Source organism: Pinus tabuliformis, chromosome J (genome assembly GCF_031772625.1).
Source record: "Pinus tabuliformis cultivar Carrire ecotype Pingquan chromosome J, CPIR1, whole genome shotgun sequence".
Classification (NCBI taxonomy): Eukaryota; Viridiplantae; Streptophyta; class Pinopsida; order Pinales; family Pinaceae; genus Pinus; species Pinus tabuliformis.
The window spans coordinates 1,471,356,066-1,471,382,179 of record NC_142295.1 but is presented as its reverse complement, the minus strand read 5'-3'; the positions used below and the strand labels follow the sequence as shown (position 1 = coordinate 1,471,382,179).

Sequence of the window (26,114 nt, the reverse complement as noted above, 5' to 3'; positions counted from 1 at the left end):
CAAAGATACATGAGATATAGGACCACAAACATCATAGTGTACCAAGTCTAAGATACCTGCAGCTGTGTTGTCACTACTCGGGAAAGGTGTCTTGATGTACTTTCCCAAAGCACACCTCTTGCACACTCCATGATGCTCAGTGTTGAACTTAGGAAAACCAGTAACCATCTCCCTCAGCATCTTGAATGTTCCATGGTGCAAGTAGGTCATACTCCTCTACCAAATCTCGCACAACCCACTGTTGCTAGTATGGGTCATCACGACTCTAGTAGGATGAAACATAAACATGTATAGCCTCCCGCTGTGAACTCTAATCACTCTAGCAGACTCAATACTATATCTCTTGGGATATATGAGCACTTGTACTCCTCAAAACAAGACTGCATGCCCCCTATCCTCAATGTTGGAGACTGAAATCAATTTCTTCTTCATCCCTGGAACATAAAGAACATTTGTCACTTTCAGAGGAGGTAATGACTCCCTCTAAAAGGATTTTGTCCCCACTCACGTTGCTTTGACCTTGGAGTTATCTCTTTGGAGTAGCTAGACTCACCACTAAGGCAAAATCTGTGTTAAATATGGAAGTGAACTTGTCCACCTCTGTCAAAGCTGCAACTCCCTTCTTGTTCTTTCCCTTCTTGTTGGGACACTGAACAACATAGTGGCCCATATTCCCACAAGCAAATAATTTCACTTTTCTCATGTCCTTCTCCTTTGCCTTGTGCTTCCCCTTCTCCTACTAAGCTCCATTAGAAGACACTTTCTTGGCCTTCTTTCCCTTCGCTGCAAGCACTACATTCTCCTCCTCATCTCCCCACCATGCTCACTACCACTTTTGGAACTACTCTTGGTCTCCTCGTGGATGAAATCATCCCACATCATCCTTTAGTCTATAAAATGTTCTCTAGCTACAATGTCATAAATGAATCCATACCACTGCTTGGTGAAGCCATCTAGTGCGATCATGACCAACAAGGCCTCAGGGATAACCTCTCCCATGGTAGCCAACTCATCTCTCACCTGTGTGATCCTGGTGAGGTAAGAGGTCACATTGTCAGTCTTGGTCATCTTGGTGTTTCTTAGCTTATGCCTCAACACTATTTTATTGTTCTCATTGGAACTTTAGTATAATGTGACAAAGGAATCCTACATCTCGTATGAAAAATTCATACTTGTCACATGAGGGAATAAGTGGTCTTAATGGCGTCAAGGATGATTCTCCTTACCTTCACATTCTTCTTGTTGAAGTCCACCAATTGAGCTGGATCAGTAGGATGTTGCACAAGATTCTTCATTATATCCCACACTTCAAATTCTTCCAAGTAAAAGCATCATCCTCTCCTTCTAAGGGCCAAAATTATCAGCCCCACTCAATCTTTCCTCCACCCTCAAACCTGTCGCCATGACCCTCACAAGAGCAGATATGTTATTAGGAATCTTCCTCCCTCTCAACCAACAATTCTTTAGGTTTATGACTAATGTTCACTAATGTGGAAGAAGTTTGTTTGTTAGTCTCTATTATCAGCCGATGAAAATATCATATCTGAAGTCCCTTGGGATCTGATACCATGTAGAATTTTTTTGTAATGTTGTAGTCCTCCCAGTTTTAAGGTTTTGCATAAGGTTTAATGCCCAAACCCATCATAACATATAATTGATATGAATGTTAGACTTGCATTAAAATTAAAAACATAAGACTACTCTACTCTTTAAACAATATCAGCTAGTATGAGAAATAAAACAAGCTCACACACACAAAGTTTTTACACAGAGATTTTGGTCTAATGACCTTGGAAAAACCCACAAGGGGAAACCAGTTCTAAGGAGGATTTTAATTGCTCTTAAGGAAATAATTACACATAAGATATTTATCAAACTTATCTCCCTTTGGTGACAAGAAGGTACAATCTTTTTTGTCGGAAGAACATAACCACTCAGTTGACAATCCCTGACACTGATTTTTCCTTCATTCTCACGCTGAAATTGACTATAAGAAAATCGAGCTACAAGTCTGATGTTATCTCCATCCTGGAATCATGTTGAAGGTGCCTCAAAGTTCATGCTCTCAAGCCACGAACAATAGGTGAGACAAATTTCCTATATTCTCAGCCCAACTATTGTGTCCTTGACTGATTCGAGTAGCTCCTTTGCTCCACAAATAATATATTGAGACTCACTCTTAGCTACCCAACAAATCAACCCAAGCCTATAGCTTGAATCTCGGCCTGATATACCTCGAAACTCGACCTAATACCTCTGCTCGAGAACCTTAGGATGTATCCCAAAAATCTACAACAGAAAAACTCGGGTCATTTTTTGTGTTGTACACTATCCCTTGTCAATCTCTGCAATCTCAGTATCCTCCTTCTGGTAACTTTCTTCTCTTCTCGAAACACACATGAGAATAATGAATTGGCTTTTCTCTTCCTTTTCCCCTTTTGTCTCTCATTAGAGAAGGAAAACCTAACCCTATTGATCAAGGGTCCATGAGATCAATGGATGAGATCAAGTCCCCCTCAATTAATAAGCCTCCTAGAAACATTTTGATGTTTGGTACCATGTGCATTTTTTCTTTCATAAAGTCACTTTTAAAACATAAAAGCAACTTTAATATCAGAAAGTGTACTTTGACTTTTCACATAAAGTCACTTTACAACACTAATGACTTTAATAAATTGAAGTACATGGTACATAACCCATAAAAAAATATCTTTGCTCCATGACAATAATAAAACTCGTAATGTCCCAAGACAAAAAGTCATTAATGTGTCTTCTAGGCCAAAAGGATAAATGCACTAGGAAACACTTCCTTAGTACACTTATTTTCAACAATGTCACTCTCTTCCCTTTTAGATATTCTAGGGAATTTGGAGAAGTAGAAACTCATACATCTTTGAGGATTATGTTGTGGACATTCATTAGTCTTGTGGGAGGATTGTTGCTTATTTTTTCAGAAATTGGTCTGGTTACCAAAAACGCTACACAAAGAATTATCAAGCAAGTGAATGTCTAAAAAAGACTCCCTATTGGTTTTTTTAATGGGGTGGATCACAATAATGATTGTGGATGTGGGGTGTTCATTGTTATTGATTCAAGTTCTTATTTCCATTTCAGTTGGAATTGTGGGGAGGGTAATAATACCCGTGTTGAGATCATTGCTTTATGGGGGGGTATTGCTAAGTGTTAAATGACTTTCAATTGAGTCAATAGATATCTTTGGAGACTCCAAGGTGGTTATAGATTGGATGTAGAAGCGGTCTTCTTTGTAGCCTCGCATGCACATCTATTGGATGAATCACATTAAGATGATCGCTGGAAAATTCCAAAGGTTGACCTTCACACACGTTTATAGGGAGTAGAACGAGGTTGCAGACGCATTATCAAATGACAAATGCATAAAAATCCTAGGAGAAATCCATTACTTCGAGATTTGAAATGACTCACCACTTACATCCGGGAAGATCGTCATCTTATGGTTTCTCTGATGTGCAAGCCACAATTATATTTTCTTGTGCCCATATTTTGCTTTTTATTGTATAAATGACTCTATAAGTAATATGTATTAGGCTTTTTACTATGTTACATTTTGTTTCCTTATGTATGAGTCTAGATAGACATAGGCACTTTTTCTCGATAATGCAAGGAGGGATAAAAAAATTGATTTTTTTTTTAAACAATTCGAGCATAGATATAAACAACCACCTATAGATTAGTGAAATTTATGCTAATATAAACATCCTTCTAATAATAAAAAGCATGCTTGTTTTTTTCTTTTTGAAAAAAAAAGAAACACCATATCAATAGGACTCAAGACAACTCAACCATGCTAATAGTGTAAAAGCGACTCATACCATCTATCTATCTATCTAAAGAGCTAGCCAGTAATAGTAATATCAAGTCATGAGGGCCTATGTCCAATATGAAATGTAGACGTCATAGCTAAAACGAAGAATAAGCGGAGGAGGAAGAAGAGGCAACCCAAACAATCATCAATCGGGACAATACATTCTGATAATCTATTCCCGAGGAAAAATTGAAATAAGAGCATTGGGATGTGTGATCCTAGACAGAAATCAGCCCATCTGTCGTAACTCTCCTAGCAATTGAGGCCATTGGCAAGAATTTGGTGATGGTCTCAGTACTAGAGGCAGTGAAGAGATGATTAACCAAAGTGTGACTTGGAAATTGTAATTCCTACTTGTCTCAGTTGTGATTCTTTCTATCTAGAGGAGTTTGTTCCTATTCCTTAGGGTTGTTATATCTAGATGTTCCTAGATTGGTGTGTGGTTGAGATATTCTCTCAACCAAGTGATTGTGTGTCCAAGATAGTCTACCTATCTTGAGACAACACTAAATGTATTTATATGTAACCTTATTTGATGTGAATACAGGTGTGCATGCTCAAATTTTAGTAGGAAAAGCCTCCCTTGAGGCCCCGATGGAAACCCAGCTGTAGGCCCAGAAGAAGTGCGGGGTCACTTCGATCTGGGAGCTGATGTCACATGGGAATTCAGAGGTCACTTACGGTCATTAGTGACTGAGATCAAAGGAAATAAGTGATCAATGATTCAAATGAATAGGGTTTGTCTAGGGTTGGCCTTGTATAATCTACTTCTTAAAATCTAGTAACTATCTTAAGGAAAATTATGATACCTTGCCCTCAGGTATTGGATTCTTAAAATCTAGTAACTATCTCAGGGAAAATTATGATACCTTTGCCCCGAGGTATTGGAAGAAAGCAGTGAAGGATCCTCCCAACTCTCTCTAGAGACAATCAAACCTATCCGTGTTCCAAGAGATCTTACATAATAAATTGGACTCTTTAATTCAGTTGAGGAGATGATTTTGATCTGAGTGGATTACGAAAAAATAAGCTAAAGTTATAAAGCCAACATAAACCTTGAAGAATCTGACTGATTGAATATAAGATTTGATAAACAGTTGAGATGTTTGTCTACATCTGCACCTGCTGAGCTCAAAGCAAGGGTAAGCATGAAGCAAAACCTAGGTATGGCTCTTGAAGATAATTTTCAGCTCCTAGTTTGTGTATTTTGAGGCCAAAACTAATTAAAATTGACTAGATCCTTTGAAACACGGATTGAAATGCTGCCATGGACAACAACCGCGCCAAGGCACATTGCATCCCGCAAGCATTTCAATTTTCTTTTTGCTGTTCTTAAAGCTTAGACTCGAACCTCGGCTGAGAGTCAGCTAAAACCCTCAGCCGTCACAACTCGAACAGAAGCTCGAGGCAGCCAAAAAGTGTGGCATGATGCCAAAAGTTAAAATACCTATTAAAAGTAAGCAGCTCTGTCCAAACTCTGAAGCTCAAGGCATACCAAATTACTCGCCATTTAATTTCCTTTCCCTGGCACTAGTTGCAATAAATTTCAGTCTCATATTTACTCTACTCGAATCTGCTAATTGCTATAATAAAAATAATCGCAGGAATTCTACTAAAACAAATGATATTATCTGTATGCTAGCTGAGAGACTATGATAATGCGAAATCAAACCTAAAAACAGAGCATCTGGGGGTAAGCAGATCAAATGAACGAACGACTTACCTGGAATTCACAACAGATCTGAGCTGAAATTCGTTCAGTCTGTCAAATTTCTGGACGATAAATTCACACGATCTGGATTTCAAAGCTGAATATGAGTGGTTCTTTCAAATTCGAAGACCATCGGCTCGTATTGGGATTGGATTGAATAAACAATTGTGTCAATTTCGAAATGTCTCGGCTGGTTTTCTGTCGATATGATCTGTAGCTGTTTATTTAAATGCACTTTATAACCTGATTTGCGCCCGAGGTGACTCTGTGACGTGGAGCGAGAGATGCAACTTGTGTCTATGAAGGCTCCCACGGCTTTTCGTTGTGTGCGCGCGTTGTGTGATCGCAGGTGTAAGCCGTGGGAGTTGAAATTTTTGTGGCATAGAATATAAGATTACATGTGAAAGTTGGGTTTAAATTTGTTATATTTTGGAGGATTTATCTATTTTTAGATTTTAAGATATATTTTGTAGTTGGTCGTTTTTATGGCCTATTATCTTTGCTAATGAGTTGCTTTTATAATTATGATGATGATGATGATGGTTAACGTCCGTTGAGACCAAACAATGGTTTATGGGACTTAAAGAAACAAATTATTTATTTTGATTTAAGATTTTATTCCTATGCTCAAAAAGCTTGGAAAGAAGCCTCCCGAGCTCACTATAATTTTGACATTGTAAAAGGCTAGGAAGGTCAGTGTTGTTACAAAGATTTTGAAACTAAAATCTAATGTGGTTGTAAGCGGGGCACTCTAAGAGGAAGTGTGGTTGTACGCGGGGCACTCTAAGAGGAAGTGGTTTTCATCCTCGATGTTCCTATTCTCACATATATGGCAGATCCTTTCCATCCATGGCGTTTACGTTAGTTAAGTGGTTTTCATCCTCGATGTTCCTATTCTCACATATATGGCAGATCATTTCCATCCATGGGGTTTACGTTAGTTAGTCGTTATCTATTTTTTTTATCTGATAGGTTAATGGGTTAAACATTCTAATATGCACAATTATATTGGTAATGTTTGTGAGGTGACGGAATGTTCAAGATTAGATATTTATTTATTTATTTAATTGTGTGTATATTTATTTATTAAAAAATATAATTTAATTAATAGATAAAATAGTTTTTCCTAAACAAAATTGTAATTTAAAATGATGAACCATTTATATATTTAATAGTTAATTATTATTTTTAATTTAATTCTATAATAATATTTATTTTATAAGAATGAATGAAATCTAATTCTATGAGTTGCATTAATATTTTTAATAGTTAATTAATATTTTTAATTTAATTATATAAAAATATTTATTTAGTATATTTATCTTAATATTTTAATTATATAAATTAATATTATTTGAAATTATTTTAGTTTTGAATAAAAAAATTAAATATAATTTTGAAAAGTTAATAGTTTTATATTTAAATGAAAGATGATTAGTAAATCTTACCAGATTCGGCTTATTATTTATATTTTTGAAGATTTTAGATTAAAATCACAACCATACTTTATTACATGTAATTATATAATTTTCACTCATCTTGGAATTATAGACATGATTGAGCTTGTAAATTATATATGTAATGCTCTTACGCTTTTAGACATGCGCACACCCATCAATCACACATCTTAACACGGTCAAGCACCACAGACACATGGTCCCTAACCACATAGCCAAGTTGGCCCCACTTGCTACCTTGCAAACGGCCCCTGAAAAGAAAATAAATAATATGTTATATAAATAATTAAATTTATTAAAAAATAATTTTATTTAATTTTATAAATTTTAAAAATATATATTTATTGAAAAATATAATTTAATTAATATATAAAATAAATTTTTCCCAAACAAAATTGTAATTTTTATTATTATTTTAAATGATTAACCATTTACCTATCAAATATCAGATGCTGCAATAATACTCAATGAATGAATATGTCCTCGTTTGTATTAATATTTTAATTGTTGATTATTAATTATTAATTTAATTCTATAAATTTATTTAGTATATTTATTTTATAAGAATGAATGAAATTTGTCCTCGTTTGCATTAGTATTTTTAATAGTTAATTATTATTTTTAATTTAATTATATAAGAATATTTGTTTTAATATTTTTAACAATATAAATTTAATTAAAATAATATATATTATTTTTTAATTAAATAAATAATATTATTTGAAATTATTTTAGTTTTGAATAAAAAATTATAAATATAATTTTGGGAAGTTAATAGTTTTATATTTAAATGAAGGATGATTAGTGAATCTTATCATATTTTGTTTATTATTTACATTTTTGAAGATCTTAAGTTAACTTCTCATTTAATGGTGGATAAAAATTACACCATGCTTTGTTAGATGCCATTATACAATTTTTACTCATTTTGGAATTATAGACATGATTGAGCTTGTAGATTATATATGTAATACTCTTACGTCTGTCAACATGCCCACACCCATCATTGACACATCTTCTACACGGTCGAGCACCACAAGCACGTGGTCCCTAACCACATAGCCAAGTTGGCCCCATTCGCTATCATGCAAACGATGCCCCATGGGATGAGTTGGTCGTTGGCTTGGGAATTCACATGACAAGCGTGCTCCCATGGTGGAACGAGTCGAGACGACCATGCCCAAGGGGACATGTCGATACCGCACAAGTTTGACATAGTGAGACTACACGACGTCGTAGATAATTGAAGATCGAGCGCTAGGGTGTGTTGACTGAACTGAGAGATGGAATGAGTGTGTTTAACTGAGAGATCACACGATACGGAGTTGGGGAGTTGTGACAACACATGGGTTAGCCCAAGTGGTTGAGGGGTCACAATCCCTCATCTACCGACATGCAAGAATGCATATATAACCAAGACTTGGCGAGAGTAGAGGCAAGCAATTCGGTCAACAAAAACTTAATTGAACGAGATAATGACAAGCCAAAGCCATGGGGTAATGTAGTTCACACCAATATAAGCAATGCATGGGTTAGTCCACCCTATCGGGCATAGGGGCAAATGAAGGCTATGAGCAGTTGAGGTGTGGAAACCTATGGATGGTTCGAGGTGTATTCAAGGTTGCAATTGTGTTGCAACTCTGAACCAAGAGGGTTGTATACAACCCAACGAGAGGAGACCAGTAAGGCCAATTGGATAGGAGTAGCCAGAAGTTACCTAAGGCCAACCGGGGCTTTTGTTGTAAGCTCAATTTTTTCTTGCATTTGTGGAAAGGATGAGAGCACCTGACCCTCCTCCTTATTGAAGTAACATTGTATATTGAATATTCGAGGTTGTAGTATATGCTTTGGAGGTTACAACCCTCCACCCTATTTATGTGTGTTGTTACATTGATAGATGTATATGTGTAATTGTTGGGTTAACGAACTATGCATATATAAATGAAGCCCAATTGTACTTGTGACTAGTTACTTGTTTATTTTGCACACATTCTTAACTAATCACACAGAGAGAAGTATAATTATAGAGACATAATTCAGGCATAGTACTCACAAGTTGGTTGCACCATTATCAATCACCATTATTGAGAAACCACAATGGTGCCCCACGCTCAAAGATCACGAGGCACCTTGACTCGTTGAAAAGCTTTGGGAACATGACAATATCTCTTTAATATTTTAAATAGATAAATATAATAATAAAATAAACATTATCACCCAAAAGCAAAAAAAATAACACAAATATGTCAAATGGCAACTATTAACATGAGTCATGTTTGAAAAAATAAACATTCTAGAAATGACTATGGTAGGATTATAGGAGTAGAACATAAACAACTATCAACCACATAAAATACAATAGTGAATTTTATACACGAGATCTTATTAACAACTTAAAACCTGAATTAATTTTTATCATAGAATCTATTCTATTAGCTCTAATCATGTTCAACAAAAGAAGCAAATTGCATCATGTAATACATGCAAAGACAATCTCTAGAACACAACTAAACTCTAATAATTTACTATCCCAAAAACTCTGCGAGCAAAAAGGTCAGCTTGATTTGCAGGTACACAAAACAAGATTCACTCGTACTTCATCAATAAAAGCCATATGAACGTGATCCAAAGCCTGAAATGGCACCATACAAAGTTGTGGATAACACTTGCAAACTTAAAAGCTATGTTGCACTAGTTTTGCGGATAGGGGAATGGTGGACGCATCCCCAAAACAATTAGAATACATCCCTAAATTTTTCAAGAGATAGTGGGTCAAATATGACACACACACATATATATTCTCACAATTCAATATTAATATTTGTAAGTTTTTCAAGCTTATAAGCATAACAAGCTATACTTTATAGTATTATGCACAACCCTTATACTCGCAAATTAAATCTCAAACAATTTAAAAAAGGGTTGAGTGACATGACATTATTGGCTACTAGACATGAGTTTTAGCTTTAGGAAACTTAATTGTAACTACTTTCAATTAGTAATAAGGTCCATGAGCAATCCATCACAAAGAATTGTCCTTATATAATTAAAAAATTCCCTCGGATTTCTTGTTAATAATGACTATGTTAAACATAAAAGGCTATGTTGAAAACCATTTTAAAATATTTCCATTTTCAATAGGTTTTGCAAACTTTTATAGCTATGTTGAAAACCACTTTAACATATTTTGGTTTTTTAAAGATATTAAATTCATATTTCAGATTAAGAAGGGGATTGAATAGGAATTTATTTAAACATTTAGTACCTAATCCAAGTCACTATTGTTTTGACAATGCTTGGGGTTGGGATGGTGGAAGCATTGAACTTGAATGACTCCTTGAAACTCACTTACAATATGTAAAAGTTGAGATGATCCAAAAAAATTAGAAAGAAGAAGAAAAACAACCACAAGGATTAACTTTTTAAAACATTGTAATTTCTGCTCTCTTGACATGAAAGCTGCTTCTTGTAATTTTACCATTAAAAATACAATATCCAAATCACCAAAAATCCAAATTACAACTTGTACAAAAATTTCACATTCAATGCATTACAAAAATAATGAATGGAAGAAATATTCACATTGTTCAATCATCAATGTTCATAATTGTCAAAACTAAAGCTATACACTTGGATTATTTGTGAAAACTTCCCAAAATGTCTATGAATTCAGCCAAAAAACTCTTTGAAATTTGCTAAAAGCATCACCAAAATCTGTTCTAAACCCCCCTAAAATATGTGTGGAACATCTTAAAGATGTTTAGCAGTCCTTGAGTCCTCGATAAAGTCTCCAACAATTTGACTACTTTCAAGGGTCCAAAAGTCCGTAAGTCACTTTTTTTAGGGGAAGGGTACATGCAAACTAGCTTAAAATAATAGTTTAATATCTCTATATAATGGTATATCTTTTAGTTTTGATGAGAGGGAGTTGTAATTACAATTAATTTTAGCTATAAAATTTGTAAAATCTAAATATTTTAAAAGTTTTTTAAGATGTTACATTTTTTTATATATTAAAACATATTTTAAATAATAATAAAAAATATAATTTTATTAAAAATTATATCATTAAATTCAAATTTATAATTATAATTATAAAATTTAATTTTTTCTGAATTCAGACTTGTGTGATCCATATTACAATAATGAATCACACTAAATGATTCGAAACGGATAGACAAAATTTTCTACAACTCCAATATATTTTCTACCGAAAAGACTCTTCTTAAAACATATTAGATTCTTTAATTCAATTAGATAGAAAGAGTTCTTCATATGAGTAGATTAAAACACTGATGATATAAGTTACCTAAATCCCCACCATACAAAAAAAAAATTATATAACACCTAAAAAGTCAATAACATATTGATAAGTTAAGATAAATATTAAAGAGTAGTTTGATGAAAAGATAATTTTGCTCATAAAATAATGAAAATTTAAATAAGATTTTAATAAAATTTGGTTGAAATTTTAGGAAATCGAAATTATAATTATTCTTAAAACTTTTTAAGGGTTTTTAATGATACTAAATCCAATTCAAACACCCAAATAAACAAGTTTTTTGAAATTTCTTTTACCAATTTGTTTTAGCATCCAAATAAAATTATACCTTCTTGAGACAACGCCTGAATATCAATGTCCAATGGCCACACTCATAGGCCAATACGACTCACCGCCGAACTAGTGCCATTAGTGTAAAAGCGACTCCCATCACCAATCTAATAATAGAAAAAAGAGAGGTCTAAAGAGCTAGCCAATATTAGTAATATTAGTGAGTGATGTGGACCCATGTTGAATATGAAATGCAGACGTCACAGCTAAATTACTATGGGAGAGATGTGGTTCCATGTCGAATATGAAATGCAAATGTCGCAGCACGTCAGAGCTAAAAAGCAGAATGAGCGGAGGAGAAGTAGAATATGAAATGCAGACGCCGCAGCTCGTCAGAGCTAAAAAGCAGAATGAGCGTAGGAGGAAGACGCACTCATCCAATCAGCAAGAAAGGCCTAATATATTCTGATTATCTGTAAATAATATATATATATATTTTAATTGATGATGTGTTGGACAATTTTTTAATAATTTTTTTGGCTGAAAAGATAATGTTAAAAAATTAACACTAACATATTCTTATAATTTTCTTGATTTCTTTAAATACGTCACATTTTAAAATAAAATATTTTTCCAATTACACTATCTCATTATTATTCCTGGGGCAAAGCAAAATATAACATGTATACAACATTAATTACTAAATATTTTTTGAGAAAAAATTCAAGTCACAATATATAAAATTAATTTTATTAAATAAAATTAATTTATTTTTTTAATATTTTTAATTTTATTTATTTAAATTTTAATTAGTTTATCTAGTTTCCTTTCTATGTAATCATATCAAAAAAATTGTCCGACAGTACACAAACTGTCTCAACTGCATTGGTCAGACCCCGGTACTAGCCTAATATGGACTGCGCCACCTCTAACTCCGAGCCCAGTACGGACTGCGCCACCTCTACCTCCATAGCCCACTTCGCACTGCTATTTTGAATACTCGTTTGGTGGGTTAACAAACAACGACACTTCTAAGTTATCTTGCTTTGGTTAGTCAACCAAAGTTATCTTGCTTGGGTGGTCAAACAAATTTTGGGTTACGTGGTTACCCATGTGCAACTTCAGACTTTTCAACGTAGCGATTTGTATTTAAATCTTTGTTGTCCCTAACATTACAAAGTCTCAACATTACTAAGGGGACTCTGAATTTTTGGTGATGTAATTTTGGAATTGGAAATATTTATGTTTTTTATGGAACAACTTATATAGGGAAGCACATAGAAAATCCATAAAACAAACCTGAATTTAAACCCTTGTTTGCATAACCAATATTTTTCATCAGATTAAGTCATGATGTATACGTGGCCGTTAAAAACATGTACGAAATATGAAGTTAGGTCACTTAAACCCAAAAGATGTGCATTATTTACAAGTGGTCATAACGTTATGTGTGTAGATTCTTCCACAAGCATGAAGCTAACATGGGGATTTTATTTATATTTATGTTTCTTTGATGGAACAACGTACATAGGGAAGCACATAGAAAATCCATAAAACAAACCTTAGTTTAACCACTTGTTTGCATAACTAATATTTTTCATCAAATGAAGTCATGATGTATACGTGGCCGTTAAAAACATGTACGAAATACGAAGTTAGGTCACCCAAACCCAGAAGGTGTGCATTGTTTACAAGTGGTCATAACGTTATGTGCGTAGATTCTTCCACAAGCATGAAGCTAACATGGGGATTTTATTTATGGCACTTTTTTAATCTTTATGGATTTAAATAATATAAAAAATCAATTTAAAAATTAAGACAGTTATTAAGAAAAATATATATATTAAAACTATTTACAAATAGAGTTTTTTAATCAGTAAAGATAATGTAATTATGAATTATTTTGTTATTTTAATTGTATTTATTTGATTAATATAAAAATGTGTTTTTATTGTTTTTACTTTAATTTAACTATATTTAAATTTAGCTAGAGTAATTACTTTATAACTCATATTCAAATGTGGAGATTAATTTATACCTTTTAAAATTCAATAATTAAACTAAACTGCAAAAAACCCTAGCTATATAACTATAAATCTAGAAAAATAACTTTTCTAATTATATATCTTGAAAAAGTGTGAGCCATCTGACAGCTAATTTCACATGGGAATTCGGACATCAATTACGGTCATCAATCGTTGAGATCAAAGGAAGGAAGTGATCAATGATTCAATCGAATAGGGTTTGTCATGGGTCGACCCTGTATAATCTACCTCCTAAAATCTAGTAACTGCCTCGGGAAAAATTCTGATACCTTTGCCCTGGGATATTGAAAGAAAACAGTGAAGGATCCTCCGGACTCTCTCTAAAGACAATCAAACAAGGTGCTCTTTCCACTGAATATCCTAAAAGATGTCCTCGAGAATAAATTGGACTCTTGATTTAGTTCAGGAGATGTTCTTGATCTGAGTGGACACTGAAAAAATAAGCTAAGCTAATTTATAATGGCAACATAAACCTTGAAGAATCAAACTGATTGAATATAAGATTTGATAAGCGGTGAGATGTTTGTCTACATCTGAGCCAGCTGAGCTCAAAGCAAGGGTAAGGGGGAAGCAAAACCTATGTAAGGTTCTTGAGGATAATTTTCAGGTCCAGTTTGTGTATTTTGAGGCCAAAACTAATTAAAACTGGCTAAATCCTTTGAAACCCGGATTCCATAGACAACAACCGCACCAGGGCACATTACGTCCCGCAAGCATTTTAATTTTCTTTTGCTCTTTTAGAGCTTAGACTCGAACCTCTTCTGAGAGTCCGCGAAAACCCTCAGCCATCACAACTCGAAGAGAAGCTTGAGGTAGCCAAAAGTGTGGCATGATTGTAAAAGTTAGAACACCTTTTAAAACTAAGCAACTCTGTCCGAACTCTAAAGCGCAAAGCATACCAGATTTAATTGTCATTTAATTGCCCTTTTCTGCTACTTGCTGCAATAAATTTCAGTCTCATATGTACTCTAGTCTAACCTGCTAATTGCTATAATAATAATCGCAGGAATTCTTCAATAACAAATCCTATTGTCTGTATGCTAGCTGAGAGGCTATGATAATGCGAAATCAAACCTAAAAACAGAGCCCCTGGGGGTAAGCAGATCAAATGAACGAACGACTTACCAGGAATTCGCGACAAATCTGAGCTGAAATTCGTTCAATCTGTCAGATTTCCGGGTGATGAATTCAGACGCTCTGGAATTTCAAAGCTGAAGATGACTAGTTCTTTCAAATCCGAAGACCATGGGCTCCTACTTGTTTGGATTAAATAAACGATTGTGGCAATTTCGAAATGCCTCGGCTGGTTTCTGTCGATTTGACCTGTAACTGCTATTTAAATGCACTTTATAGCCTGATTTGCGCCCGAAGTGACTCTGTGATAGTTGCGTCTATGAAGGCTCATGTGACTTTTGTCATGTGCTCGCGTTAATTGAAGTTCCCTTCAATAATTACGAGATTATATTTAATTATAAAATATTGGTTCCATGTACATATCAGAAAATGAAATATATAATATAAATATAAATGGAAATGAGCATATATTTATTCTTTTTTTTTTTAATTTAATATATATTCATTTTAAATATCAAAAAATTAGATGAGAGTATATTCTTTTTAAGTTACATTCGAGGTTTTATATATTTTTATGGAAGGGATTTTGATATAAATTTTCTAGTTAGACGTTTTAATTACATATTTTAGTTAATTGTTTAATATTACCTATTACATATTTTAGTTAATTGTTTTTTATTAAAATATAGTTAATTGTTTAGTATTACCTATTACATATTTTAGTTAATTGTTTTTTATTATTTATTTTATTTGATAGGTTAATATTGTAACTTAAGTTGTTGGGAAATGCTTAAGATATATATTTTTTAATAATAAAGTTTCTGTATTCAAGTTTTTGTGATCCATAATGAATTAAGTAAAGTTTTTTTTTTTTGATAAAAATCACATAAATTTTTTGGCCAAAAATTTCTCTCATGTGATTTCTATTGAAAAATTTTGTTTAATAATAACGTTATTAAATTTAGTACAGTTTATCTTCTTCTGTGTTGTTTATTTTATTAATTTTATTTCGAATTTAAGTAATTATATCAAATATTTAATCTATTTATATAATATGAATATAATTTAAATTAGAAAATTACTACTATATCTCTTGGGATATATGAGCACTTGTACTCCTCAAAACAAGACTACATGCCCCCTATCCTCAATGTTGGAGACTGAAATCAATTTCTTCTTCATCCCTGGAACATAAAGAACATCTGTCACTTTCAGAGGAGGTAATGACTCCCTCTAAAAGGATTTTGTCCCCACTCACGTTGCTTTGACATTGGAGTTATCTCTTTGGAGTAGCTAGACTCACCACTAAGGCAAACTCTGTGTTAAATATGGAAGTGAACTTGTCCACCTCTGTCAAAGCTGCAACTCCCTTCTTCTTCTTTCCCTTCTTGTTGGGACACTGAACAACATAGTGGCCCATCTTCCCACAAGCAAATAATTTCACTTTTCTCATGTCCTTCTCCTTTGCCTTGTGCTTCCCCTTCTCCTACTAAGCTCCATTAGAAGACACTTTCTTGGCCTTCTTTCCCTTCGCTGCAAGCACTACATTCTCCTCCTCATCTCCCCACCATGCTCACTACCACTTTTGGAACTACTCTTGGTCTCCTCGTGGATGAAATCATCCCACATCATCCTTTAGTCTATAAAATGTTCTCTAGCTACAATGTCATAAATGAATCCATACCACTGCTTGGTGAAGCCATCTAGTGCGATCATGACCAACAAGGCCTCAGGGATAACCTCTCCCATGGTAGCCAACTCATCTCTCACCTGTGTGATCCTGGTGAGGTAAGAGGTCACATTGTCAGTCTTGGTCATCTTGGTGTTTCTTAGCTTATGCCTCAACACTATTTTATTGTTCTCATTGGAACTTTAGTATAATGTGACAAGGGAATCCTACATCTCGTATGAAAAATTCATACTTGTCACATGAGGGAATAAGTGGTCTTAATGGCGTCAAGGATGATTCTCCTTACCTTCACATTCTTCTTGTTGAAGTCCACCAATTGAGCTGGATCAGTAGGATGTTGCACAAGATTCTTCATTATATCCCACACTTCAAATTCTTCAAGTAAAAGCATCATCCTCTCCTTCTAAGGGCCAAAATTATCAGCCCCACTCAATCTTTCCTCCACCCTCAAACCTGTCGCCATGACCCTCACAAGAGCAGATATGTTATTAGGAATCTTCCTCCCTCTCAACCAACAATTCTTTAGGTTTATGACTGATGTTCACTAATGTGGAAGAAGTTTGTTTGTTAGTCTCTATTATCAGCCGATGAAAATATCATATCTGAAGTCCCTTGGGATCTGATACCATGTAGAATTTTTTTGTAATGTTGTAGTCCTCCCAGTTTTAAGGTTTTGCATAAGGTTTAATGCCCAAACCCATCATAACATATAATTGATATGAATGTTAGACTTGCATTAAAATTAAAAACATAAGACTACTCTACTCTTTAAACAATATCAGCTAGTATGAGAAATAAAACAAGCTCACACACACAAAGTTTTTACACAGAGATTTTGGTCTAATGACCTTGGAAAAACCCACAAGGGGAAACCGGTTCTAAGGAGGATTTTAATTGCTCTTAAGGAAATAATTACACATAAGATATTTATCAAACTTATCTCCCTTTGGTGACAAGAAGGTACAATCTTTTTTGTTGGAAGAACATAACCACTCAGTTGACAATCCCTGACACTGATTTTTCCTTCATTCTCACGCTGAAATTGACTATAAGAAAATCGAGCTACAAGTCTGATGTTATCTCCATCCTGGAATCATGTTGAAGGTGCCTCAAAGTTCATGCTCTCAAGCCACGAACAATAGGTGAGACAAATTTCCTATATTCTTAGCCCAACTATTGTGTCCTTGATTGATTCGAGTAGCTCCTTTGCTCCACAAATAATATATTGAGACTCACTCTTAGCTACCCAACAAATCAACCCAAGCCTATAGCTTGAATCTCGGCCTGATATACCTCGAAACTCGACCTAATACCTCTGCTAGAGAACCTTAGGATGTATCCCAAAAATCTACAACAGAAAAACTCGGGTCATTTTTTGTGTTGTACACTATCCCTTGTCAATCTCTGCAATCTCAGTATCCTCCTTCTGGTAACTTTCTCCTCTTCTCGAAACACACATGAGAATAATGAATTGGCTTTTCTCTTCCTTTTCCCCTTTTGTCTCTCATTAGAGAAGGAAAACCTAACCCTATTGATCAAGGGTCCATGAGATCAATGGATGAGATCAAGTCCCCCTCAATTAATAAGCCTCCTAGACACATTTTGATGTTTTGTACCATGTGCATTTTTTCTTTCATAAAGTCACTTTTAGAACATAAAAGCAACTTTAATATCAGAAAGTGTACTTTGACTTTTCACATAAAGTCACTTTACAACACTAATGACTTTAATAAATTGAAGTACATGGTACATAACCCATAAAAAATATCTTTGCTCCATGACAATAATAAAACTTGTAATGTCCCAAGACAAAAAGTCATTAATGTGTCTTCTAGGCCAAAAGGATAAATGCACTAGGAAACACTTCCTTAGTACACTTATTTTCAACAATGTCACTCTCTTCCCTTTTAGATATTCTAGGGAATTTGGAGAAGTAGAAACTCATACATCTTTGAGGATTATGTTGTGGACATTCATTAGTCTTGTGGGAGGATTGTTGCTTATTTTTTCAGAAATTGGTCTGGTTACCAAAAACGCTACACAAAGAATTGTCAAGCAAGTGGATGTCTAAAAAAGACTCCCTATTGGTTTTTTTAATGGGGTGGATCACAATAATGATTGTGGATGTGGGGTGTTCATTGTTATTGATTCAAGTTCTTATTTCCATTTCAGTTGGAATTGTGGGGAGGGTAATAATACCCGTGTTGAGATCATTGCATTATGGGGGGGTATTGCTAAGTGTTAAATGACTTTCAACTGAGTCAATAGATATCTTTGGAGACTCTAAGGTGGTTATAGATTGGATGTAGAAGCGGTCTTCTTTGTAGCCTCGCATGCACATCTATTAGATGAATCACATTAAGATGATGGCTGGAAAATTCCAAAGGTTGACCTTCACACACGTCTATAGGGAGTAGAACGAGGTTGCAGACGCATTATCAAATGACAAATGCATAAAATTCCTAGGAGAAATCCACTACTTCGAGATTTGAAATGACTCACCACTTACATCCGGGAAGATCGTCATCTTATGGTTTCTCTGATGTGCAAGCCACAATTATATTTTCTTGTGCCCATATTTTGCTTTTTATTGTATAAATGACTCTATAAGTAATATGTATTAGGCTTTTTACTATGTTACATTTTGTTTCCTTATGTATGAGTCTAGACAGACGTAGGCACTTTTTCTCGATAATGCAAGGAGGGATAAAAAAAATGATTTTTTTTTTTAAACAATTCGAGCATAGATATAAACAACCACCTATAGATTAGTGAAATTTATGATAATATAAACATCCTTCTAATAATAAAAAGCATGCTTGTTTTTTTCTTTTTGAAAAAAAAAGAAACACCATATCAATAGGACTCAAGACAACTCAACCATGCTAATAGTGTAAAAGCGACTCATACCATCTATCTATCTATCTAAAGAGCTAGCCAGTAATAGTAATATCAAGTCATGAGGGCCTATGTCCAATATGAAATGTAGACGTCATAGCTAAAACGCAGAATAAGCGGAGGAGGAAGAAGAGGCAACCCAAACAATCATCAATCGGGACAATACATTCTGATAATCTATTCCCGAGGAAAAATTGAAATAAGAGCATTGGGATGTGTGATCCTAGACAGAAATCAGCCCATCTGTCGTAACTCTCCTAGCAATTGAGGCCATTGGCAAGAATTTGGTGATGGTCTCAGTACTAGAGGCAATGAAGAGATGATTAACCAAAGTGTGACTTAGAAATTGTAATTCCTACTTGTCTCAGTTGTGATTCTTTCTATCTAGAGGAGTTTGTTCCTATTCCTTAGGCTTGTTATATCTAGATGTTCCTAGATTGGTGTGTTGTTGAGATATTCTCTCAACCAAGTGATTGTGTGTCCAAGATAGTCTACCTATCTTGAGACAACACTAAATGTATTTATATGTAACCTTATTTGATGTGAATACAGGTGTGCATGCTCAAATTTTAGTAGGAAAAGCCTCCCTTGAGGCCCCAATGGAAACCCAGCTGTAGGCCCAGAAGAAGTGCGGGGTCACTTCGATCTGGGAGCTGATGTCACATGGGATTCAGAGGTCACTTACGGTCATTAGTGACTGAGATCAAAGGAAATAAGTGATCAATGATTCAAATGAATAGGGTTTGTCTAGAGTTGGCCCTGTATAATCTACTTCTTAAAATCTAGTAACTATCTCAAGGAAAATTATGATACCTTTGCCCTGAGGTATTGGATTCTTAAAATCTAGTAACTATCTCAGGGAAAATTATGATACCTTTGCCCCGAGGTATTGGAAGAAAGCAGTGAAGGATCCTCCCAACTCTCTCTAGAGACAATCAAACCTATCCGTGTTCCAAGAGATCTTACATAATAAATTGGACTTTTAATTCAGTTGAGGAGATGATTTTGATCTGAGTGGATTACGAAAAAATAAGCTAAAGTTATAAAGCCAACATAAACCTTGAAGAATCTGACTGATTGAATATAAGATTTGATAAACAGTTGAGATGTTTGTCTACATCTGCACCTGCTGAGCTCAAAGCAAGGGTAAGCATGAAGCAAAACCTAGGTATGGCTCTTGAAGATAATTTTCAGCTCCTAGTTTGTGTATTTTGAGGCCAAAACTATTTAAAATTGACTAGATCCTTTGAAACACGGATTGAAATGCTGCCATGGACAACAACGGCGCCAAGGCACATTGCATCCCGCAAGCATTTGAATTTTCTTTTGCTGTTCTTAAAGCTTAGACTCGAAGCTCGGCTGAGAGTCAGCGAAAACCCTCAGCCGTCACAACTCGAACAGAAGCTCGAGGCACAGCCAAAAACTGTGTGGCATGATGCCAAAAGTTAAAATACCTATTAAAACTAAGCAGCTCTGTCCAAACTTTGAAGCTCAAGGCATACCAAATTACTCGCCATTTAATTTCCTTTCCCTGGCACTAGTTGCAATAAATTTCAGTCTCATATTTACTCTACTCGAATCTGCTAATTGCTATAATAAAAATAATCGCAGGAATTCTACTAAAACAAATGATATTATCTGTATGCTAGCTGAGAGACTATGATAATGCGAAATCAAACCTAAAAACAGAGCATCTGGGGTTAAGCAGATCAAATAACGAACGACTTACCTGGAATTCACAACAGATCTGAGCTGAAATTCGTTCAGTCTGTCAAATTTCTGGACGATAAATTCACACGATCTCGATTTCAAAGCTGAATATGAGTGGTTCTTTCAAATTCGAAGACCATCGGCTCGTATTGGGATTGCATTGAATAAACAATTGTGTCAATTTCGAAATGTCTCGGCTGGTTTTCTGTCGATATGATCTGTAGCTGTTTATTTAAATGCACTTTATAACCTGATTTGCGCCCGAGGTGACTCTGTGACGTGGAGCGAGAGATGCAACTTGTGTCTATGAAGGCTCCCACGGCTTTTGGTTATGTGCGCGCGTTATATGATCGCAGGTGTAATCCGTGGGAGTTGAAATTTTTGTGGCATAGGATATAAGATTACCTGTGAAGTAGGGTTTAAATTTGTTATATTTTCGAGGATTTCTCTATTTTTAGATTTTAAGATATATTTCCTGGTTGGTTGTTTTTATGGCCTATTATCTTTGTCAATGAGTTGCTTTTATAATTATGATGTTGTTGATGATGATTAACGTCGGTTGAGACCAAATAATGGTTTATCAAACTTAAAGAAACAAATTATTTATTTTGATTTAAGATTTTATTTCTATGCTCTAAAAGCTTGGAGAGAAGCCTCCGAACTCACTATAATTTTGACATTGTAAAAGGCTAGGAAGGTCAGTATTGTTACAAAGATTGTGAAACTGAGATCGAATGTGGTTGTAAGTAGGGCACTCTAAGAGGAAATGGTTTTCATCCTCGATGTTCCTATTCTCACATATATGACAAATCATCTCACATATATGGCAGATCCTTTCCATCCATGGCGTTTACGTTAGTTAGTTAGTCGTTTACCTTATCTATTTTTTTTTATTTGATAGGTTAATAGGTTAAACATTCTAATATGCACAATTATATTGGTAATGTTTGTGAGATGACCGAATATTCAAGATTAAATATTTATTTATTTATTTAATTGTGTATATATTTATTTATTAAAAAATATAATTTAATTAATAGATAAAATAGTATTTTCTAAACAAAATTGTAATTTAAAATGATGAACCATTTATGTATTTAATAGTTAATTATTATTTTTAATTTAATTCTATAATAATATTTATTTAGTATATTTATTTTATAAGAATGAATGAAATTTAATTCTATGAGTTGCATTAATATTTTTAATAGTTAATTAGTATTTTTAATTTAATTATATAAAAATATTTATTTACTATATTTATTTTAATACTTTAATTATATAAATTAATATTATTTAAAATTATTTTAGTTTTGAATAGAAAAATTAAATATAATTTTGAAAAGTTAATAGTTTATAAACATGATTAGTAAATCTTACCAGATTCTACTTATTATTTATATTTTTGAAGACTTTAGATTAAAATCACAACCATACTTTATTAGATGTAATTATATAATTTTCACTCATCTTAGAATTATAAACATGATTGAGCTTGTAAATTATATATGTAATGCTCTTACGCCCTTAGACATGCCCACACCCATCAATGACACATCTCACCACAGTCAAGCACCACAAACACATGGTCCCTAACCACATAGCCAAGTTGGCCCCACTTGCTACATTGCAAACGGGCCCTGAAAAAGAAAATAAATAATATGTTATATAAATAATTAAATTTATTAAAAAATAATTTTATTTAATTTTATAAATTTTAAAAATATATATTTATTGAAAAATATAATTTAATTAATATATAAAATAAATTTTTCCCAAACAAAATTGTAATTTTTATAATTATTATTATTTTAAATGATTAACCATTTACCTATCAAATATCATTCCTAAAGATGCTGCAATAATACTCAATGAATGAATATGTCCTCGTTTGTATTAATATTTTAATTGTTGATTATTAATTATTAATTTAATTCTATAAATTTATTTAGTATATTTATTTTATAAGAATGAATGAAATTTGTCCTCGTTTGCATTAATATTTTTAATAGTTAATTATTATTTTTAATTTAATTATATAAGAATATTTGTTTTAATATTTTTAATAATATAAATTTAATTAAAATAATATATATTATTTTTTAATTATATAAATAATATTATTTGAAATTATTTTAGTTTTGAATAAAAAATTATAAATATAATTTTGAGAAGTTAATAGTTTTATATTTAAATGAAGGATGATTAGTGAATCTTATCATATTTTGTTTATTATTTACATTTTTGAAGATCTTAAGTTATCTTCTCATTTAATGGTGGATAAAAATTACAACCATGCTTTATTAGATGTCATTATACAATTTTTACTCATTTTGGAATTATAGACATGATTGAGCTTGTAGATTATATATGTAAATACTCTTACGTCTGTCAACATGCCCACACCCATCATTGACACATCTTCTACACGGTCGAGCACCACAAGCACGTGGTCCCTAACCACATAGCCAAGTTGGCCCCATTCGCTATCATGCAAACGATGCCCCATGGGATGAGTTGGTCGTTGGCTTGGGCATTCACATGACAAGCGTGCTCCCATGGTGGAACAAGTCGAGACGACCATGCTCAAGGGGACATGTCCATACCGCACAAGTTTGACATAGTGAGACTACACGACGTCGTAGATAATTGAAGATCAAGCGCTAGGGTGTGTTGACTGAACTGAGAGATGGAATGAGTGTGTTTAACTGAGAGATCACACGATACGGAGTTGGGGAGTTGTGACAACACATGGGTTAGCCCAAGTGGTTGAGGGGTCACAATCCCTCATCTACCGACATGCAAGAATGCATATATAACCAAGACTTGGCGAGAGTAGAGGCAAGCAATTCGGTCAACAAAAACTTAATTGAACGAGATAACGACAAGCCAAAGCCACGGGGTAATGTAGTTCACACCAATATAAGCAATGCATGGGTTAGTCCACCCTATCGGGCATAGGGGCAGATGAAGGCTATGAGCAGTTGAGGTGTGGAAACCTATGGATGGTTCGAGGTGTATTCAAGGTTGCAATTGTGTTGCAACTCTGAACCAAGAGGGTTGTATACAGCCCAACGAGAGGAGACCAGTAAGGCCAATTGGATAGGAGTAGCCAGAAGTTACCTAAGGCCAACCGGGGGTTTTGTTGTAAGCTCGATTTTTTCTTGCATTTGTGGAAAGGATGAGAGCACATGACCCTCCTCCTTATTGAAGTAACATTGTATATTGAATATTCGAGGTTGTAGTATATGCTTTGGAGGTTACAACCCTCCACCCTATTTATGTGTGTTGTTACATTGATAGATGTATATGTGTAATTGTTGGGTTAACGAACTATGCATATATAAATGAAGCCCAATTGTACTTGTGACTAGTTACTTGTTTATTCTACACACATTCTTAACTAATCACACAGAGAGAAGTATAATTATAGAGACATAGTTCAGGCATAGTACTCACAAGTTGGTTGCACCCATTATCAATCACCATTATTGAGAAACCACAATGGTGCCCCACGCTCAAAGATCACGAGGCACCTTGACTCGTTGAAAAGCTTTGGGAACATGACAATATCTCTTTAATATTTTAAATAGATAAATATAATAATAAAATAAACATTATCACCCAAAAGCAAAAAAAATAACACAACTATGTCAAATGGCAAGTATTAACATGAGTCATGTTTGAAAAAATAAACATTCTAGAAATGACTATGGTAGGATTATAGGAGTAGAACATAAACAACTATCAACCACATAAAATACAATAGTGAATTTTATACAAGAGATCTTATTAACAACTTAAAACCTAAATTAATTTTTATCATAGAATCTATTCTATTAGCTCTACTCATGTTCAACAAAAGAAGCAAATTGCATCATGTAATACATGCAAATACAATCTCTAGAACACAACTAAACTCTAATAATTTACTATCCCAAAAACTCTGTGAGCAAAAAGGTCAGCGTGATTTGCAGGTACACAAAACAAGATTCACTCATACTTCATCAATAATAGCCAATTCATTCATACTTCATCAATAAAAGCCATATGAACGGGATCCAAACCCTGAAATGGCACCATACAAAGTTGTGTATAACACCTACAAACTTAAAAGCTATGTTGCACTAGTTTTGCGGATAGGGAAATGGTAGACGCATCCCCAAAACAATTAGAATACATCCCTAAATTTTTCAGGAGATAGTGGGTCAAATATGACACACACACATATATATTCTCACAATTCAATATTAATATTTGTAAGTTTTTCAAGCTTATAAGCATAACAAGCTATACTTTATAGTATTATGCACAACCCTTATACTCGCAAATTAAATCTCAAACAATTTAAAAAAGGGTTGAGTGACATGACATTATTGGCTACTAGACATGAGTTTTAGCTTTAGGAAACTTAATTGTAACTACTTTCAATTAGTAATAAGGTCCATGAGCAATCCATCACAAAGAATTGTCCTCATATAATAAAAAAATTCCCTCGGATTTCTTGTTAATAATGACTATGTTAAACATAAAAGGCTATGTTGAAAACCATTTTAAAATATTTCCCTTTTCAATAGGTTTTGCAAACTTTTATAGCTATGTTGAAAACCACTTTAACATATTTTGGTTTTTTAAAGATATTAAATTCATATTTCAGATTAAGAAGGGGATTGAATAGGAATTTATTTAAACATATAGTACCAATCCAAGTCACTATTGTTTTGAGTGATGTGGACATGGGTCCACATCACTATAATTTGGATTTCCCAAAATTTCAACCAAATATAAATTTATTTATTTAAATTTTGATTAGTTTATCTGGTTTCCTTCGTCTGTAATCATATAAAAAGATTGTCGGGCAGTACACAAACTGTGTGAACTGCATTTGTCAGACCCCGGTACTAGCCTAATATGGACTGCGCCACCTCTAACTCCGAGCCCAGTACAGACTGCGCCACCTCTACCTCCATAGCCCACTTCGCACTGCTATTTTGAATACTCGTTTGGTGGGTTAACAAACAACGACACTTCTAAGTTATCTTGCTTTGGTACTCAACCAAAGTTATCTTGCTTGGGTGGTCAAACAATTTTTGGGTTACGTGGTTACCCATGTGCAACTTCAGACTTTTCAAC

The 26,114-nt window shown here is 33.9% G+C and overlaps 1 protein-coding gene across 2 annotated transcripts in view; it reads right to left on the bottom strand.

Annotated features, from left to right (window-relative positions):
- Nucleotides 1–14,905, bottom strand: part of LOC149232929 (diacylglycerol kinase 1-like) — a 289,276-nt gene extending 274,371 nt beyond the window's left edge. Inside the window, exon 1 of one of the 2 annotated variants that reach the window (XM_089379555.1) lies at nucleotides 14,735–14,905. The gene's annotated coding sequence lies outside the window, so the exon portion shown is untranslated. Of the gene's footprint in view, nucleotides 1–5,567; nucleotides 5,702–14,734 lie in introns of those variants that run through there. The other variant, XM_089379556.1, reaches the window with a different exon arrangement.
- Nucleotides 14,906–26,114: the final 11,209 nt, after the last annotated feature.